The sequence below is a fragment of the Mus caroli genome, unplaced genomic scaffold, assembly GCF_978045245.1.
Source record: "Mus caroli unplaced genomic scaffold, Mus_caroli_1 scaffold_2, whole genome shotgun sequence".
Taxonomy (NCBI): domain Eukaryota; kingdom Metazoa; phylum Chordata; class Mammalia; order Rodentia; family Muridae; genus Mus; species Mus caroli.
Window position 1 is genome coordinate 72191530 of NW_028227257.1, and position 21960 is coordinate 72213489.

The window sequence follows — 21960 nt, forward strand, 5'->3', positions numbered from 1 at the left end:
TTATTTAAGACACGTTTCTATGTTTCTTTCTATACTTTTCTTTAGAGATATAACTGTGAACAGTTGAATCAGCTGTGTATAATGGTGATAATTAAATTTATCAAAATATATGATATTCAATAATCTCTTCTTTGCCTTCTCTCTGGAATGTTTGCATACTCTGGCATAGATTGGGCATAGGGCAGGAAAAATAATCTATGCCCTGAGCTCTCTAGAATACATATGCTATTTTCTGTCTCAAATAAGGAAGCAGCCATGATATGGGGATTTCCAGGTCTCCCTATAACTGTATGCATGCACTCTATAGAAGTGCCTACTACACTGGACCTCTTATCACTGAATTCTAATTCCATTGTTATTTTCTTGATTCTATCCACTGGAGAGTCCCTTAGATTTGAGTGTGAAAGCTGATCTTTTTCTATTATACATTTTAACCCATTTAGAGTTAAATGGAAATGCCAATACCTTATTCTTTTCAAAGAATCATCATGCAAACAGAGGCTATATCTCAAGTACACACTTAGATATACATTCAAATATCTGGTATCTACTGGGGGCTGAAGACCCAGGAATAATAATTCAGAACTGTTCTTTTTCATTCAAATCTCACTATTTTCTTTGAAGAAATCATAACACAGGAAGTAGGACACTGGAGACTGGGTTGAGATAAAAGCCAATTTGGCATTTGACAGTTTTATTATTGCCTTTGATTTCAGAGGATGAATTGATGCTAGGTGAAGAGATAAGCTGAGCAATATCAAAATGAATGGGATAATTCATCTTTGTGGATCCATGGACATATTTTAGTAGTCAGAATGTACCAAAAAATTTTGGGGTCTTCATTTCAACTTCTAAGAAAAATAGATTATTTGAGTGATTGGATAATTAATATAATGCTTTAGAAGAGCTAGACAATTATTCTACTTATAATAAGAGAAGATAATCTTAATTGTAAAATTGTAAGCTTAAGTAGATTAAAATGCTCAGAAAATCAGTTAACTCATTTTATGTCATATGAAAATATTAAATTGTGGACCAAGAAAAGTGAGGAAAAGTCAGTTTCCTTGAAGAAAATGCATTAAAGTCTCAAGTTGTATGTGGATGTGTGCCCATTTAAAGAGGTTGGTGCATATGATAAATTCTTTGAAAATAATTTTTTCACTACTTTCCATGCGTTGCATAGCAACCTGAAATCCTCAGAATTCAAGGATAGTAGTGCCCTAGTGAAATGTCGGTTTCTTTATGAATGTTAAGCTCTAAGCTATACTCTTTGAATTAGGATATATTTTTACCCAGGATGTGAAATAACTTTTGCAGAACTAGATTTCACTCATGAAAATTCACAGACAAAAACTGCAGGCAAATACTGCAGACCAGGATCAGAGTTTAGAAGACCAATGAAGAATCAAAATATCTGACCAAGGGATAAAAGTTTATTTGGAGTTTATCCATAGAGGTTTGGAAATATAAAGGACTGAAGAACTTTTAATGTCCATTTCAGACTCTTCATCTCATTGGCACAAAATATAGAAAAAGCTGACATGGTATTGTGTGACCTTAACTCCAACACTCAGAGGTGACATGATCAAGGCCAGTCCCAGCTCTATCAGCTACATAACAAGTTTGGGCTAGACAAGGCTAAAGGAAATATAAGATAAGCGTAAAAGGACAGAGGTTTTTTGTTTTAATCTTAGTTTTGTTTTGTCTTGTTTTGTTTTGTTTGTTGTTGTTGATAAACACGTTGATTGAAAACAACTTGGGAAGAAGAGGTTTATTTTATCTTATAGGTTATTCTCCATCATCTAGAGAAGACAAGTTTGGTGGTTTATTGATAGTAGGCTCTATAGGCTACTGTGTATTTGAATATTTGATATTCTATCTCTATTTGTTAGAAGTCTTTGGAAAAGATCAGGAAGCATGATCTTGTTGGAGGAGCGGTTTCATTGGGGGAACTAGGGCATGGGCTTTGAGGATTCAAAGCTCAAACCAGTAACTTTGATTAGCTTTCTTTTTTTTCCCCCTCTTTCTCTCTCTTGGCCTTAAGCTTGTGGATCAAAATATAAGCTTTCAGCTACTGGTCCAGTGCTATGCATCCCTGCCTGCTGCCATGCTTTGTACAATAATGGCCATGACTTCTAACTCTCCAAAACTATAAGCCTCAAATTAAATGCTATATTTTACTGTATTTTCTAAATTGCTTTCTCGTGGAGTTTTATCACAGCAGTAGAAAGATAGCTAAGACTACAAGACAAAATATGAGGCAGAAAACACAGAGGATTGTTGCTTACTATTATGCTACTATTGGTTTGCTAAGCTAGCTATCTTATACAACCTGGGTCCAACTGTCTATGGATGATAGTTGCCATAGTGGGCTGAATCCTCCTACTTGAATTAATAATTAAGAAAATGCTTCATAGCATTGGCACTGGTCAATAACAAGAAAGAAATTCCTCAGTTACAGTTTTCTCTTTCCAGAAGTGTAAAGTTGATAAGCATGATAAACCATCATATTTTCACATCACAACTTGACTGGTTTATAAAAATTCATCTGATTTAGCATTGGCATAATAATTTCATAGAGAGATATAATGTACTCTTTTGGGTTTCACACACTCAGTGTACTATCAAATACTGATGACTTTTCCCTCTACTTCTCCCCACCTTCTTTGTTAATATCCTGGTCTATGTAACCACATCTTTCTTCAGACTCCATGAATATACACCTATTCAGCACCCACATTTTCTTCCTCTAATTTATTATTTAAACGGGAGATTTTTGGATGATTCTTTTTTGAGATTGTTTTTTACTATGTAGCTCAAGCCCTTTGCTAACCTTGAACTTGTCAGCTTCCTTGCCTTAGGCTTGCCCTGTTGGCATTACAGATGGATACCACTTCAACAGGCTGGAATACAAATGTGCTCAGTCCTCCATTTCTAGTTCTTTAAAAATACATCCAAGGATTTTTTTTTTTTTTTTGCATTACATTTAGGATAAACTGCTGAACTTCTTTCTCAAGCAACTCTTGCTTCTCCATCTCTAAGCAGGTTCTTCTTCCAGACCTTAGCAGTCCCTGGGTATTCTGATGCTTTTATCTGCTTATTTAAGAGAACTTCTATAGAAACCCATTTTCTTTTTCCTAAAGCATCCACTATATCTATAACTTTATATTGGTGCATTTGATTGCTTTATTAGCCCTCTTTCTCTCAGCTATGTAACCACAGAAACCAAATCTGCTGTTAATTATTATTGACTTCTCAACTCTAAGCCAGAAAGAAAACACCAATATCTTAACACTTGGTCATTTCCCATAATTGTTTTATTGCATGTAGTAAAGGAGGAATATAACATATTCTTTGTCTGTTTGTCTTTTGAAGAGCAATGAATCACAAACACTTTAACTTCACATATTGTTATCATACATTTCAATAATTATTTTCAACACTTCAAACCCAATTCATTCCTTTTTATTAATAAGAATTAAGCCTTTCTGCTCCACCATTCTTCTGTACAGCCTAACTGCAATGACATAATCCTGAAGCCCCACTTTCACAAGGACTGGCAGCTGCGAGTGGACACTTGGTTCAAGCAGCCGGCATCCAAAGTCTGCAGACACAAGGCCCCCACATGGGAAAGCGCACCGCATTGGCCCTTGTCCCGCGTCTGGTCCCACCAGGCCCATCATGAGGTGCCCTACAGTTAGATACCACACCTAGGTCCAGGCTGACAGGGGGTTCAACCCAGAGAAACTCAGGGTGGCTGGTATCCACATGAAAATGACTCGTACCATTGGCATCTCTGTGAATCCATGGAGGCAAAAACAAATCCACTGAATCACTACATGCCAGTGTACAGCTCCTGAATGAGTACCACTCCAAACTCTTACTTTTCCCCAGGAACCCTTCTGCTCCAATGAAGGGAGACAGTTCTGCTGAAGAATTGAAATTGGCCACCAAGCTAACAGGACCTGTGATGTCCATCCGGAATGTGTACAAAAAGGAAAAGGCCAGAGTCATCACTGAAGAAGAGAAGCACTTTAAAGCTTTGCCAGTCTTCACATGGCCCATGCCAATGCTCGGTTCTTTGTCATCCGAGCAAATATGGCAAAGGAAGCTGCAAAGCAGGATATTGAAAAGAAAAAGTAATATCAGGTTGGAGTGTTACAATACCTTTTCCATAAAGCAAGTGAAAAAATTAAAAATAAATTAGAGATTCTGTGGCTATAGCTCAGTAGCAGACAATGTATTTTGCATGCAAAGGAAGCAGTCCTAAGTCATCTCCTCAGTATTAAATAATAGACATAGACAGATCATAAATAAATAAGTAAATAAATAAATAAACAAATAAATATAATTTGCCTAACATCTTCTAGTTCAGAGAAGTAACAAACACATATATTTCTATAAAATCACAACTGACACACTTTTCCATATTTTCTTATTTCCTATTGCTTACATACTGCTATAAGCCTCCTGCATGCCATCAGTAAAACACTATGTTGTATTGAGAAAAACAAAATAAAACCTTCACTTCAAAGATGCTCTATACCTAAGATACTTCTATAACTTGTTCTCATCTAAAAACCTGGTGAAAATAGACTTGATCTGTGTTTCAAATATTAAATATATAGCAGGTATTAAGTGATCACTTTAGCTCGTGTAATTGTTAGTGAAGATTTTTGAGAATCAATGATCCAAAACCAAACTTAATCAGTGGTGTGGGAGGGATTACTAATTAAATTTCTAAAATTGCCTTCTCTATTTATATTTTGAAATTCTCTTCTGAATTTAGTTAGGTGGCATTACGTAAAAGGATGGAACTGAAGTGCTAAACCAAAGACCCACATTAGCAGCAGGCTTAACTGGGATTTAAACTTGTAAATTAAAAAAAAAAAAATCACATATAAAGAACTCAAGAAGGTGGACTCCAGGAAGTCAAATAACCCCATTTAAAAATGGGGCTCAGAACTGAACAAAGAATTCTCACCTGAGGAATACCGAATGGCAGAGAAACACCTGAAAAAATGTTCAACATCCTTAATCATCAGGAAAATGCAAATCAAAACAACCCTGAGATTCCACCTCACACCAGTCAGAATGGCTAAGATCAAAAATTCAGGTGACAGCAGATGCTGGCGAGGATGTGGAGAAAGAGGAACACTCCTCCATTGTTGGTGGGATTGCAAGCTTGTACAACCACTCTGGAAATCAGTCTGGCGGTTCCTCAGAAAATTGGACATAGTACTACCGGAGGATCCAGCAATACCTCTCCTGGGCATATATCCAGAAGATGTCCCAACCGGTAAAAACGACACATGCTCCACTATGTTCATAGCAGCCCTATTTATAATAGCCAGAAGCTGGAAAGAACCCAGATGTCCCTCAACAGAGGAATGGATACAGAAATTATGGTACATTTACACAATGGAGTACTACTCAGCTATTAAAAAGAATGAATTTATGAAATTCCTAGCCAAATGGATGGACCTGGAGGGCATCATCTTGAGTGAAGTAACACAATCACAAAAGAACTCACACAATATGTATTCACTGATAAGTGGATATTAGCCCAAAACTTAGGATACCCTAGATATAAGATACAATTTGCTAAACGCATGAAACTCAAGAAGAATAAAGACCAAAGTGTGGACACTGTGCACCTTCTTAGAATTGGGAACAAAACACCCAGGGAAGGAGTTACAGAGACAAAGTTCGTAGCTGTGATGAAAGGATGGACCATTTAGAGACTGCCGTATCCAGGGATCCATCCCATAATCAGCTTCTAAACGCTGACACCATTGTATACACTAGCAAGATTTTGCTGAAAGGACCCAAATATAGCTGTCTCTTGTGAGACGATGCCGGGGCCTAGCAAACACAGGAGTGGATGTTCACAGTCAGCTATTGGATGTATCACAGGGCTCCCAATGGAGAAGCTAGAGAAAGTACCCAAGGAGCTAAAGGGATCTGCAACCCTATTGTTGGAACAACATGATGTACTAACCAGAACCCCAGAGCTCTTGTCTCTAGCTGCATATGTATGGAAAGATGGCCTAGTCGGCCATCAATGGAAAGAGAGGCCCATTGGACTTGCAAACTTTATATGCCCCAATATAGGGGAATGCCAGGGCCAAAAGAATGGGAATGGGTGGGTAGGGAAGTGGGGGGCGCTATGGGGGACTTTTGGGATAGCATTGGAAATGTAATTGAGGAAAATATGTAATAAAAATATTAAAAATCAAAAAAAAAAATAAAATAAAAAAAAATCAACAAAGGGCTTGAATCAACACAATGCCCAAGAAATACAGATGAATACATGAAACTATCCATTAGGGAAGTGCATAGCAAGACCACACAGTGTGATAAACAGTGAACTTACAACCACTAGAGCTATAAATTTATTAGCATACATTAAGTTTATAAAACCATTATTCTCAGTGGCTTTTGTTGAGGATAGCTATAATTTTTTAATATAAATCAAGGAGTCTTTGTGAGTATATGGAGAAGTGAAGTGTTTGTGCTTTTCTGTAAGGAATATGCAATGAGTCAACTTCCTAAGAAAACAACTGGGTGGTAAATTATAATCCTGTCATTCTCAAAAGAATCAACTGAATATCTTCAGATATTTTGGACAACAATATTCAAAATAGCCAAATTTATAAACAGCCCAAAGTTCATCAGCTGATGGAATGTGGCATATCCATACACTGGAATATAGTTCAAACATAAAAATTGGTCAACTACTGATAAATGCTAGCTCGTGGAAAAGCCTTGAAAGGATCATGCTAAATGGAAGAAGCCAATCACAAAGGTTATATATCAAATGATTCTATTTATGTGTCATCTCTACTATGGGCAGATCTACTGGGAACATCACCCATTTCAGGGTAGGTGTCATGTTCAGGAATAGCTGACCAACATACAATGGACTCCACACATTTTTGTCTGATTTTATTTGGTTACAATTTGGTGGGGTTTTTTTTGTTTTGTTTTGTTTTGTTTATGTGGGTGTTGTTTTATTGTTTTTTCTTGGTTTGGAGGGTTTTGTTGTTGTATTGGTTTTGTTTGTCTCTTGGTTTTTGTTTCTTTCTTGAGAAAGAACTTAAAGTTGGGTGGATATAGAGGGGAGAGGACCTGAAAGGACTTGGCGGGGAGAATATAATCAAAATATATTTGAATTTAAAACTGTTTTAAACAATAAAAATATAATTTTAAAATATTAATAAAATGCTACAAAAATAAAAAAAATCACAAACATAAATTGTATCTTTGTAGTGTATAAATTAGTAATGTAATGATGACTTCATCCTCATGCTTAATCATTCTATAATAAAATCAATTTATGATTAATTTTGCTATCTTAAGAGCTATTGAGTTTTCTCATGAATCAAAATTACTTCCACAAAGTGTCAGATGAAGATGTAATTATCTTTGCAGCTAGGTCTCAACATTCTGCAGTTACAAAAAAAGAATATAGTAACTTTCCATGGGATAGACCAATGTATCTACAATCTTTAAAAGCTACCACAGAATTTATAAGTTTATAATTTTGTTTATGATGAAAGATTTTGTTTTGGGGTCTAGACCAATTTAGAATTTGTGATTTTTGGAGCAACTGAATTTGGGTGATGCAGTGGCTATTTCAGGTTGCCATAGGGAAATTCCATAGACTGGATGTCTAAGTGCTTTTTATGAAGTCTTCTCACAAATCTGGAGCTGTAGATCTGAAATCAGGATGCCAACATGGTTAAGCCCTGGCAGGCAGGGGCTCTTGTTCTGACATGCTGGAAGCCTTTGTAAGTTTACCTTACAGTGAATACATGGAACGAATTTTCTCTTTCCTCTCTTATAAAGCCGTTGATCCTTGGGTCAGGGCCCCACTGCCCCTTTTGATCTCATCAAACTATACTTTCTCCTAAAAGTTGTATCTCAAATCTAGTCCCATTGAAAGGTATGACTTCAGTATATCAATTTGGATATACAATACAGTTATAGCATAGGGTTATGAACTTATTAAAAATTCAACCACATTTCAAGTGTTCATTTTTAAAAAATATTTCTTTCCACAACTGAGGGGCTCCTTGCTTGAAGCAATATTCAACACAAAGCAAAGACATTTAAAGGTAAAATGAATTTCTCTGAAGTCAGTTATGAAAGGGATTTGTCCTGATGTTTCTGTAGGATGCACTCAATCATTTTTCGCCATATTTACAGGTTAACACAGTTGCTGAAGATATGATTCACAGAGAACAAGTTTCCTGTCTTGCTGTGTTCCTATAAAGATCTGACTCAAGTGTGAGGATCCAATTTAAACAACCTTCTTGCTTGGATCAGAGTTGAGAAAGAGGGGGAGGTTAGTAGCAATTTTTTTCTTAAGTAAAAATGAGTTTTATGGAACTAGTCATGTCTTTTTGAACAGGACTGATAAATCTGATTTTGATAGAAACTTAGAAATAGGACACACATTGTCCCTTTGTTAGATACTAAATCCCTGGTGCAGGGAGAGTCTTGAGGGCTGGAGTGTGCTACTTGGTTTTGTGACTTTCTTCTGTAAAGGAGTAGCTAATACTTTATGTTAGTTACTTCACTTGGCATTACCTAAAAGCTGGAAAGACAGTTTCAGTTTCCCAATATTGGGCAAAAATGGTTAACTAGAGAATATACATATAAAACTATAATACTCCAAAATACATTGGGGACTCTCTCAAAAAAAGGGAATCCATTAATTTTGTACGTTTAAGTATTCTTAACTAGTTTTTCTACCCCAGAACTAATGGTAATTGTTGTGAAAAAAGTTGAGTTGATACTTTAGCATGTATTTATTGAAGGGTGGTTTTGCTGAGCAACCCAAATGAAACACCATGGGCCACCAAACAAAGAAACAAATAAACAAACAAACAAACACAAGAGAGTAGAAAAAGGACTGGGGACTGGTTTGGAAACGCATGAGGATCAGCTGGTCAGGTTGTCAGCTAGAGCAGGACATGGACAAGAGTACAATGTGGAGTGAATACCATCAGAATACATATAGACATGCATTAAAAAGTCAGTATAAAACCAACTATTAGGCATAATAAATGCATGCTATTAATAATTAAAAACTTAAAGAAAACCTTTTGCTGAAAACACTCAATTTGGGTACTGACTCCACGCCACTTTCTTTGTGAAGTTCTCTTTCTTTTCTCTTGGTTTGTTATGACGTACCCCTTTGTAGCTAAGGCTGGCTGTGGACTCATTATGTCACCTATGCTGGCCTTGGTTGAGTTGATGGTTATCAATCTGACTCAGATTTTCCAAGTGCTGGTATGTGCATGTACCCTGAAGTCTGGTTTCATTGTGTAATGCTTTGTTATAAGAAATGCTGAATGTTTTCCTAACACAAACTCTTCTTGAAGAAGTTTGCCTCTATCTCCCTGAAGAAAAAACACCCAAATGCTAAGCTATGAAGGATTTGGATAGAGAGAAATTAAATTAGATAACAAGTTGGTTGTCTGCTTATAGAAAACAAGATTTCTCAAGACAGCCATTGAGCTTTGAAGGAGACAAACAGCAAAAAATAAAATAGAAGACTATTTTGAAAAAGGAAAATGAATGTATTTTTGCTGTTGGATTTCCAGGTTCTTGGCCCAGTTTATGCTATCTAGCTTCTTTACTTTCTTAATCATGAATTAACATGAGTGACTATTATATAGCTAGAAAACACATTTTTCACTAGAACTTATTTTGTGTTTGTTTATTTTTGTAATCCAACATGTCTATGAAAGCTGTATCATTTGCTTTCCTTTTAGAGTTCATTTCTTTCTCCCACAGAGTACAGTTTGTTTGTAGTTTGGAACTAAAGTGAATGGAAAAGATTATACATGTCTTCTGTCATTGTATCTTTGTTCATAGGAGGGCTTCTTCTACTCTTGATCTTGGCATTAAGGATCCTGGTTAGGGGACCTGGAGAAGCCAAAGTAGAGCAGCAAGGCCCACTTCAGAATTTTAGCATTGGTGGCCAACTTCCATTTTGATCCCGGGAGTTGTTTTCTAAAGTCTAAGGAGCACTAAAACAAGAAGAAGCAGAACTTCATAAGTAAGCTTGAAGCTGTTTTACTTCACTTCTGGAATTCTCTATTAACAGATGTGATTCATGCCAGAAATATACTATTGAGAACTTTATCATAATTATAATCATAATATATATTAAGAATACATTGACCCATCCAGCAGGTCCAGTTATTTGAGGGTCTCGAGGGGACCTTCTCCTAAGAACCAAAAGGGGGTTAGAGATAGAGGAGAACCTTGTGCAATGAACGACACAAGGAAGCAGTCTGAGTAGCATCAAGGTTTCACTGTATTAGCAAGGCTCAAGGTTTAAATGCACAAGCAAAAGGGGAAGTACTTCTCAGCAGGAGGAATGGGGCAGCGGAAATTTTTCTTTTGGTGACTACACGGGGAAGCAGGAACTTGGCAGTATCAGGGTACATCTTGAGGTCAGGACATCCAGCACTGACTTAGGGCTGGAACAATCTGTGGTTGTTCTCAGAGCAGTACTTCGGTGGCCCGCGGCCCAATTCAGAGATCAGGACAATAGTGTTGTCTTAATAGCTCCCAACAATATATGATATATATAAATATAAATATATATATATATATATATATTCATTAGTAAAAGTTTTTAACATGGGTTTAAAAATGGTCATTAAGAGAGAGAAAAGGAAAGAAACAGAAGACAGAGAAACAAACAAACTTATGGAAGAGACAATACACCTCCAAGATATATATATATATCTTTCACAATAGAAAGATATACTTACTGATTTATTAACAATAGCCATGGTTATAGTTAGTGTCTGTGATATATATTGGTATTAGGAGACAACATGACCAAGGCAATTCTTATAAAATAAAGCATTTAATTGAGGGTTTTGCTTACAGTTTCAGTGGTTAGTTCATTATCATTATGTCAGGAAGGGTGGTGGCAAGCAAGCAGGCACGATGCTACATAAATAACTGAGAACTTACATCTGATCTACAGATAGCAAGCAAAAAGAGACACCGGGCCTGTCATGAGGTTTTGAAACCCTAAGTCCTAGCCGGGCGTGGTGGCGCACGCCTTTAATCCCAGCACTCGGGAGGCAGAGGCAGGTGGATTTCTGAGTTCGAGGCCAGCCTGGTCTACAAAGTGAGTTCCAGGACAGCCAGAGCTATACAGAGAAACCCTGTCTCGAAAAAAAAAAAACAAAAAAAAAAACGAAACCCTAAGTCCTACTCTTAATACACAAAGCCTCTATGAAGACTCCATCCTCATCCTTCATAAACTGTTTATCTGCTAGGAAATAAGCATTCACATATATCTGTCTACGGGGCCATTTTCATTCAAACCACCTCAAGTTTGCATATACAAATTTGGTCAATTTAAATTATTTCTGAGAAGTAGACATTTCTTTGTTGTTTGCATGCTTTGACTATGAACACAACAATATTCTTAAAAGATTTTTCAATGGCAAAGCACAGGTTTGTCAGCAGTGGAGGCATAGGTCAAACTCAGATATTATGCAACAAAGATAAAAGGGATCTATGTGTGTATGTGTTGTGTGTATGTGTGTGTGTGTATGTATGTATGAATTTTGAAAACCATGCTCTTACTTATCACAAAAGGATTTAAGCAGACTATGACACAGATTTAATTTGGGTATGCAGATTTCGAGAATGGAAGACGAATCATCCCAGTTGTCATGTATAACACAGCACTCTAATAATGGCACTGGTTCTCCTTTGTGTTCCTGTCATTATCTCAGGACCATTCAGTTTTCTAAGATGGCTGTCCTCATTATTTTAACATTTAAGTTTAGAAATGAGACAGTGAAAAACACACATACCAATGGTTATATCCTGAGAATATGGCAAAGCATTGAAAGAATAATTCCAAGAAATTACCCATTGCTGGAGCAGATTAAATGGAAATCGTGTGCTATTGTCTTCATTGAATATATGTGACTATACTAACAGAATCAAAAAGAAAAAAAAAAGATGCCATTTAAAAGAACCATATACAGATACAATTTATGATAGACTTACAAATGGGACTTATCTTTGTACATAAACCAATGTCTTTTCTATTGTTTGAAGAGACTTTTTGAAATCTTTTTAACAGTTTACAGGTATAAACAGGCTTAACCTTTGGATATTCTTGAGGCAGTAGGTGTTAGCAATAAGGCGTCTTCACAGCCTGCCTCAGAGACCCAGGCAAGGCAGGATGCATCATTACTTGCTGTCAAGGTACAACACATTCCTACTGTTGAGACAAGTCACATATCCTCTCCCTGCACACGCCCTACATCCCCTTATAAAAGGCCAGTCCCTCCTCTCTCTGATCTCTTTTTCCATCTACCCTCACCCAGAGGCAGTCTCTGTATAACTCCTCTCCAAAAACCTCTCACGTGAGATCTGTTGTATAGTGTGACTTTATGGTGTCTGTAGCTTAAATAATAACATTGGTGCCCAGTGACTCAGTAGGCTTTCCTGATGCTTGTGGTCCTCTTAAATCCACACACCAGGACTCTATTTCCAGACTGCCTTCAACAGGCTCACTTTTCTATCTAACCTATCACTGGGTGCACATTCAACACTGATGATTGGTAAATCCCTGCTTCCTGGTCATCATAAAAGCTTCCTTGGATCCAAGGGAGTGACTGTTAAATGTCTGGCACCCTTCTGATATTCTTAGAAATCAAAGTACCTTCAGCCACAGTCTTTAAAGCAATGATTCATCTTCTTTGCTGACCCCCCACAGGTAACCTGTTCCCTTGGGTGAAGCTGTACTTTTCCAGCATAGTTCCTCTCATTCTCTGATAAATTCTAGTACTAGGTGGACTGTGTTTGTTTGGCCTTTTAGCTCAGCCCTTTGCCCAATGCTGTGATGACAGACTGGATAGCTTGTGCCTTCTCATGTCAACGTTCCCTAATGTCCTTTGCCTTGGGTTCAGGCCTGTGACTTCTCACTCATGGGAACAGTGTATTCCTCTGTATCTTCAAGCTCATCCATGGGAGGTCCTTTGGAGATCCTCAGACCTCTTCAACTAGCACTTAACCTAACCACTTCTAAACATATACACTTTTGCAGCCAAACTTGATCCTAATACCCCTTAGATAACCAATTCCAAAGTCTGCCTAATTGTACTTTGATCCGGATACTATATGGGACATTTATTACTACTCCCAGCGATCGGGAGTATGATAGGCAGCCCCCTATGTCCAAGTCTTTTTTTGTTTTGCTCCAATCCTTCCCTCTTTTCTTTCTGTTACCCAATTCAGCTCCCTCTAGCTATGACATCTCAACCAGAGGAAACCTATACTATCCTTGATCCTGCCAATGAACCCCCTCCTTACTAGTCCTATCACACAGCTCCATATCCCCCTCTGGCTTCTTCAGTCTCCTCTTCTCCATCTCCAGCAACAGGCCACTCTGTCCCACTCTGGCACCCACATTCACTCCACTGGCAACCTTCAGTCTCCCCCACTACTCACTTCCACTCTACTGTGGGACACCTCTGTCTCTCCCAATCTTACTAGCCTCAATTCTCCCTTTATGCAAGGTTGTTGGGGTGGATGGCCTGGCCAATGAACATCTCCCTTTTTATTAAGTGATCTCTCTCAAATAGAAAAACAAAAACAAACAAAAAAACCAGGATCCCCTATCTCTAACTTCTCTACTTTCATTAAATAATTCCAATAGGTTACCCATTCCTATAGTCTCGCCTTCTATGACATATGTATGATTCTAACTAATAATCTATGCCCTGAAGAGCAAAGGTGAGTATGGAAACAGGATACAGCATATACAAATGAAGTCCACCAAACTAATGTAGCAAACTGGGCAGGGGCTGGACAATCCTCTACCAGAATTTTTAATGGAATTACAATATCCCAGAGGGGTATTCTAGCTAGAAGTCAGTTTATAATTTACCTCCTGGCTGGTCTCTATAAGGCTGTCCTTAAATCAGTAAACTATGAGAAACTCCAAGATGTCTTCAAGGACAAACTTAAAAATTGTCCCAATTCCTAGAAGACCTCACAATGGCCCTCTTATAGTACATCAATTTAGACCCTGAAAACCAGGAGGGTAAACACTTCCTTGTGATGTATTTCTTTTCCCAGAGTTTTCCAAATGTTAAGGCCAAAATTAAGCACTTGGAGAGAGAACCCCTAACTACAGGCAGAATTGCTAGTGTTGGCTTTTAAGTTGAACCATGAGAGAAATGAACAAAGCTTGCAAGCAAAAATACCAAATACTGTTCAAGGCCATTCAACAACCTTTGGCAATTGCTCCCTTGCCTCCTAAGACTGGAGGACCACCAAGTCCCTGCTTCAAATGTGGTCAAGAATGTCACTGAGCCTGAACCTACCCTAACTCCTACAAACTATCCCAGCCATGCCCAAAGTGCCATCAAGAGGGACATTGGGCTCTTGACTGTCCCTGTGTCCTTTGTGGTACAGGGAAATCACCCCAAGATTACCGTCTAGTCAACCTTCTAGGTCTGGATATAGGCAACTGAAAGGATCTGGGCTCCCTTAGCCTGACCACTGTCATCTCTCACAGGGAGTCCCACATTGTCATTGTGATATCAGGACAAACCATCTCCTTCCTCCTGGACACTGGGGCCACTTAATCCTGATGTGATTTTGGGGACCCACCTCTATTGGTTTCCCTATTGGTGGAGTAGGGGTACAGCCTCACCATACCTTGCCATACCTCACAACTCATTTGCATATTCTAGGATATTAGTCTCAGTCATTCTTTTCTAGTAGTGCTAACCTGTCCTGCCTTCTTATTGGGAGGGATCTTCAAGGCAAAGTGGGAGCCTCTGTTTTCATTGCTCCCACCTGGGCCTTATCCCACACTTACCAGCATCCCCTCTCTTTCTTCCCCTTACCACTCATTCTACTGGTTCTAACACATCAGTCATTTCCTTTGACAGCCTCCCATGTGGAACCCAAAGTATGGCATGTCCAAAACTTCTCTCTTGTTAAATACCATTTCCAGTTGTCTTCCAATTACAGGACCCTACCAATTAAAATCACCCATGCTCAGTACCCACTTTCCCTGCAGAGCCTTAGAAGACTTATGCATATTATCTATGGCCTCTTAAGAAAACATTGCTTCATCCAGTATCTTCCTCCCATTAACATCCCTATACTTGAAGTTAGAAGCCTGCTTGTGAGCAGTTGGAACATACCACCTGTCTTAGTCAGGGGTTCTATTTCTGGACAGAACATCATGACCAAGAAGCAAGTTGGGGAGGAAAGGATTTATTCAGCTTACACTTCTATATTGCTGTTCATCACCAAGGAAGTCAGGACTGGAACTCAAGCAGGGCAGGGAGCTGATGCAGAGACCATGGAAGGATGTTCCTTACTGGCTGCTTCCCCTGGCTTGCTCAACCTGCTCTCTTATAGAACCCAAGACTGCCAGCCCAGAGATGGTCCCACACACAAGGGGCCTTTCCCCTTGATCACTAATTAAGAAAATACCCCACAGCTGGATCTCGTGGAGGCAATTCCCCAACTGAAGCTCCTTTGCTCCTTTCTCTGTGATAACCCCAGCCTGTGTCAAGGTGACAAATAAAACCAGCCAGTACACCACCTGTTTCAAGAACTTGGGCTAGTCAATTCTGCAGTGGTCCCCATCTATGCTGTCATACCTAACCCTTATATACTACTTTCCAATATCTCTCCCTCCCCCCCCCCCCCCCAGGGATCTCCCATTTCTCAGTCCTGGGCCTGAAGGACAATTTTTTCTTTTTCCTTGATACTGAGAAAAAACAAAAACAAAACAAAAAACAAAACAACAACAACAACAACAAAAAAAACATTTTGCTTACACCTGAACTGATCCTAACACCCAACTCTCTATCCAACTCACATCCTACCCCAGGGGTTCCAGGATTTGTGAAAGAAGAACTCATCACCTGATAAAGCACAAATCCAAAAAAATCTAACTTTTGGGCTTTCTGTTTCTATATTCTCTTCCTTCAACTTGCCCCAACTCTTAACATATAAAAATTGACAGACTACTTCCCTCCAGAAGTCTTTCTCTCCAATAAACTTCTCAAGTGAGATCTGACACACAGTGTAACTTTATGAATGTCATTGTTTAGATGATAATAGGTAGAACTCATATTTTATAATAGAAACACTTTATAGACTTTTCTAGTCACAATAGGCCAGCCCTCTATCCACTCTGAGATGGTGGCAGGGAACATGGAGGTTATTTATATCCCTGAGAGCTAGGCATATGTGTAGACTTTCATCTTCATCTATCCTGAAGAATGCTTCTCCTTTCTATTAGATTCCATGAAAGCAGTGGCTTGGTTCTCCTTTCTCAGTTAAGGAAAGAAGAGATAGGTATTACTACCAGTGGAACTGTCTACTTTAGTTCTTTCTCCAAAAGCATGGGTGTCCAGAATAGTTAAAGTCCCACATGACATGAGTCACAAAGTCTTTTAATAATTTTGTATTGATCTGCTTGGGGCAACAGACTCATATTTCCTTGGAGTCTCTCAGAAAATTTAAGATTCCATACTCCAGTTGTATGTAAAAAGGAAATCATGTCTTGCTTCTGTATAAGATGAAACTTGCATTTATTTCTGTAACAGAGTTATCAGAGACTGTCTGTGGTCCAATCACCTGTCATTGCTTTTGCTACTAAAACTTGTACCCTTCTTGGCCATCTATATGCTACAGAGCTTAGCCAGGGAAGCATGCTAGGTTCTCAGAATATCCCTCAACATTTAAGGAGGACTTTCTATGTAATACCTTATCATTTGTCTTTAAAAGTTTTTCTAGCTGGGCGGTGGTGGCACACGCCTTTGATCCCCACACTCGGGAGGCAGAGTCCGAGGCCAGTCTGGTCTACAAAGGGAGTTCCAGGACAGCCAGGACTATATAGAGAAGCCCTGTCTAGAAAAAACAAAAACAAAAACAAAACAATTTTTTTTTTCTAATCAGGAATTTTAAAGATCTAGAATTTCCCAGGAAAGAAGTCTCCAAACATACTTATGAGAGATAATTATGCAGGTTATATTAGCCTCTAGGAACACCTGTGGAGGATTGTCTAGATTAGCTTAATTGAGTTAAGAATATACCCCACTTACCCCACTCTGGGTGGTACCATTCCCTAGGATGTGATGTTGGACTGTCTCAGGAGGAAAACATTGCCTGTGCATAGCATTTATTGCTCTCTTCTTCCTGACTATGGCCCTAATGTAACCAGTTATTTCAAGGTCCTGCTGGCTCAACTTCATGCCAGGAAGGATGTCACCTTTCACCTTGAACTATGAGCCCAAATAAATGTTTCCTTCAAGTTGTTTTTGCCAAGGTATTTTTTCATAACAACAGGGAAGTAAGAATGTTATTACACAAAAACACTTAGGTGGGAGCCCTGGTTTAAACATAGAACAAAGTCCTAGTGCAAAAATTAAATTAATATTTTGCCTTCTACTTCAAGCTACCTGAAACTCCTGTATGCTTCTTTTCTTGAGAGAAAGCTTCACTAGGAAATCCCAAGCAGATTGACACTTTAGGGGCAGCAAACACTGCGATTAATGTCCTTTCCTCCCACGAAGGATGGGATACTGTCTCTTACAATGGTTTCTCCCTTTGCACAGGGAACAAGGGCTCAGCTTTTTAGAGTCTTGCTGAAGGCACTTTCTCAGTTTCCAGAATTTGTACAGTCACAACAAGACTTGCCTCTCAGAATCTCTATTCTTCTGGCAGAGGTTGTGGTGGTGTCTTTGCTTGCCTAGGGATCTATGCAATTCTCCACTGCTTGGCTCTCAGGCTCATTCTTGTGCCTTTGTCAGTCTGTAGCATTTGTGAACAGCCACTATTTCATTCCCATTGTTAATACTCCAAAAGCAGAATTTTAATTTAAATTTAGGGATGTTTGGGCTTCCATCATCTGTTTTAATAGCTTTCTCCTAAAGATGGAGAGTAGATTAACAGGCGACCTAACCTAGAAATTATTCATACCATTTTCAATCTTTATGTTTCTTTGCTATTTATTTATTTACATCTTCTTTTTATAATTCTTAAAATATATTTTGGTCATTTTCTCCATTTCAACCTCTGATGACCACTTTCTCTATTCAACCTTCTCCATATTCTTTCTTAAAAATCAAAACAAAACAATATAGAAGAAAAAAACCAAACAAAACAAACAAAAGCCAAACTAGAGAAATGTGGAGTGTCATTTGTGTTAGCCAGAAATTCCTGAGCTATCTGCTTTCCCTGGGGTGTATTTGGCATGCTGCAGTGTCTTTCCTTTGAAGAAAACTAATTTTCCATCTCCCAGCAGCTATTAATTACAAACAGTCTCTTGGTTGGTGATGGGATTTTCTGCCAACCCCCTCATCCTTCTTCATTGCCAGATTTTGTCAGGTTTGAACTTGTATAGTTCTTATCCATGCTGTCATAGGCTGTGGGTTCATTTGTGCCTCAGTCCTATTATGTATGAAAAAATGCCACATCCTTGAGTTCTTTACCACCTCTGATCCTGGCAACCTGGTCTTTTGGATAAATCCCTGAACCTTGAGTGGAGAGGGGTGATTCAGATATCCCCTTTAGGGCTTAGTGCTCCAAAGACTCTAAATCTCTGCATGTTATACAGTTGTGGTCTCTGTGTTAATTAGCATCTACTGAAAGAAGCACCTTCTCCATTTGCTACATCCACTCCAATAGTGACTCGAATTACAGGTTTGGAAACCTGGAAGCAGTCCTGAGGCAAAGAGTTTCAAGGAAACTCAGCCTTCTGGAACCTTGGCATCCCCATAGCCAAAATGCGCCAGATTGGTCCCTGCAATATGGTGGAGGGTCTTGCATGCTTTCTTACAGTATTTTACTGGATAAGAGTTAATAATCTCAGGGCAATCTTAGCAAAGCATACTTAGAATCTTCAGTACAGCCAGGTATAGCAGGCTACATTGCATATTAGAAGTAAGTTGGTGAATTCTTCTGACAAATGAAGTTTCCCTACAAATACTTAAAAGTACAGCCAAGTTACCTTCATATGCAAGAATTTACCAAGGCCTAGAAAATAGGGGGGGTTGTGATATTACATTATTCATGAGAAGGTCTGTTAGAGCAGAATCCCCTGGTGCTAGTTTTCACAAGGCTCAAAGGAGTAGCACAAATTATGACTAGGGTGTGAAATTCTTACCAGTCATTAGCTGACCCTAGGCAGGGCTGTTCTATCTTTACTGTAAATATTACCTGGTTCCTGTAAGTTCCTTTGAAGTCATTCCTTTGTTTTGTGTCAGGTAACTTCAATGTACTTTGCCTGCTGTGACATCCTACCCCTTTGTTTTCTGTATTATATAAGACTGGTGTTCACTTTGTGATATTACACTCAGATCCAACACACTCTCTTGTGTCTGAGTCTGTCTGTCAATTCTCACCAACTCTATGCCTATCTGTCCAAGACTCTGATTAGCACAGATTGAGGAAGGCCCATTGAGCCCTCATCAGTGGCATCCATTGGGTATTCAGCAAAGCACTGATCAATAAGAGCTGTACATTTTGTCTTCATGGATTTCTTTTTTAAAAGATTTATTTTTATTTATATGCGTACACTGAAGCTGACTTCAAACACACACCAGAAGAGTGCATCAGATCCTGCTGCAGATGGTTGTGTGGTTGCTGGGAATTGAACTTAGGACCTCTGGAAGAGCAGTCAGTGCTCTTAACTGCTGAGCCATCTCTCTATTCCTGCTTCATGGATTGAAGCTTTCTGGTTTTGCACTGATTTCTCTATTATCATTTTAAACAACTTTTTTTTTCTTAGACAGTACTGTCTAATGGTACAAAATATCTTAACATCCTTTTTTAGAGGGTGGTAACCAGACTCAACAATAAGAAGGTGTACTACTATTAAAGAAGATCTGAGTACCTAAGTTTAGCAACTCTTAATAACCTATAATTCTAGATCCAGGGTATCAATAGACATCTTGTTGTCTCCATGGGTAGCTGAACACATACACAACACATGTGCACACACACATATAGATGCACATGCACCCAGACACACACACACACACACACACACACACACACACACACACACACATGCACCCCCACACAAACACAAAATGAAAATAAATCATTAAAAGTACCATATATGTTAAAAACATATTTCCATACCTAAAGTGTTATATCAATTTTTCTCCACTTGATGATGATTCTTTTCTTATATATTATTATAATAGTTCCTGTATAATTTTTACATTTTCCAAAAAAACCAGAATTTTTCTTTATATTTCACTACAGACATAGGAGGTTTTCTTTGAGACCCAGGAAACACACCTTATCTTAGAAACCTAAGTTATAAACACAGGCAACATCTGCTAATAGTCCTAAAGACTCTGTTCTTTTTTTTTTTTTCCAACAAATTTAAACTAACTAGCTTTAGGTTTAAGATACATTTGCCAGAAGCAAATACATGAAAAAAAATCATCAGAAAGCTAATTAAGCAATGCTGCACAATGAAAACACAGGATAACTCAAAAACACAACAGACCAACACACAGGTGCTGTGTGACTGAGAACATCAGCCTCTTTAAGAGAGAAAAGCCAAGTACCTGGGAGCCAAAATCATAACTTCTTCCAGGCCCCTCAGACCAGATTTTGCCAAGTCTACTTCTGGGCAAGGACACAGAACTAGGTTCCCTTTGTTCTATCATCAGGACTTCTGAGAAAACACTGGGTTGCTCTGACTCTCCACAAAAACCTACTTTTGTTAAGAGGAACTGACTCACATGGGTTCATAAGGTTAAAGCCAGGCTAGAGGTCTGGCATATTAGCCATCCTTTCATGTCTGTCTCCTTTACTTTAGATATAATCCTGTCTGCCTCTCCACAGGCATGTTATTACTTAGAGAATGTGTCTTTGATTTATCTTTCTCCAAGGCTGAAGGCAGAATGAAAAGTCATTATCCTAAACTTGTAGTCACCTTGAATTCCAGTACAGCAGAGTCTCTCTGAGAAGCAACCTCTATATAGATGCAGATATCCACAAAGGCAAAGCTTCCCTCGGACGTATGAGTAATTACGCAGTGAAAGAGCTCATTCTCTCATGTTATGTTGCAGTACTGAGAAAGCAAGGCCATGCCATGACCAAGACTTCTGGAATTTGTGTAGCTGTTAACCCACTTCTCTTTCTATTTAAATCAAAGCTCATGGTACATCACAATGATATGTAAACAAGTAGGGTACATATATAACTATATAGCCATACATAAATAGAGACCAAAAGACCCAATGATTTTGTAGCTTTCATTCACATTTATTCTTAGTTTAAAATTAGTATAATATATATTTTTGAGGCAATTTTATGTAATCTAGATTGACTCCCAAATTGCTGTGTAGATTCAGAGTTGGCTATTAACTCATAATCTTTGTGCATCCAACTTCAAAAAGCATTGCTTATTGGAATGTACTGTTATGTTCACATTAAGTTCGAGTATTATCTGATAGTATTCATTATATCATGAAGACACTAAGTGGTCCTTAATCTAATGTCTGCACTTCCAAATGTAAATATCTCTAAGTAGAAATAAGGTAGAACATTTACTTCTTTAAGACAAAAGCAGAAAATTCAACAGGTGAAGGTGGAGATGTCTTAGTATACATATCATTGTATTTACTTATAATTGTTTTAAAAGATGAATACCACTTAATGAGACTTTATAAATGAAAATAAGAATCAATCTCAGCAGGTATAAGTTGAAGCCTGTGGGAAAAAAAATGTGACAAAACAGTGACAGAGTGCCCCAAGCTTCACCTACCATGAAGTAGAAAGTTTCACAAAGCCAACATGTACATCTAGGAACAAGAGAGCTGAGAATAAAATTATTACTGATGTTCTTCAAAGTCAGAGTGCATTGGTTAAGAACATTCACATCAGCCGGGCATGGTGGCCCACGCC

The 21960-nt window shown here is 38.4% G+C and overlaps 1 pseudogene; it reads left to right on the top strand.

Annotated features, from left to right (window-relative positions):
- Positions 1-1959: 1959 nt before the first annotated feature.
- LOC110306788 (large ribosomal subunit protein eL13 pseudogene) lies at positions 1960-4143 on the top strand (annotated as a pseudogene).
- Positions 4144-21960: the final 17817 nt, after the last annotated feature.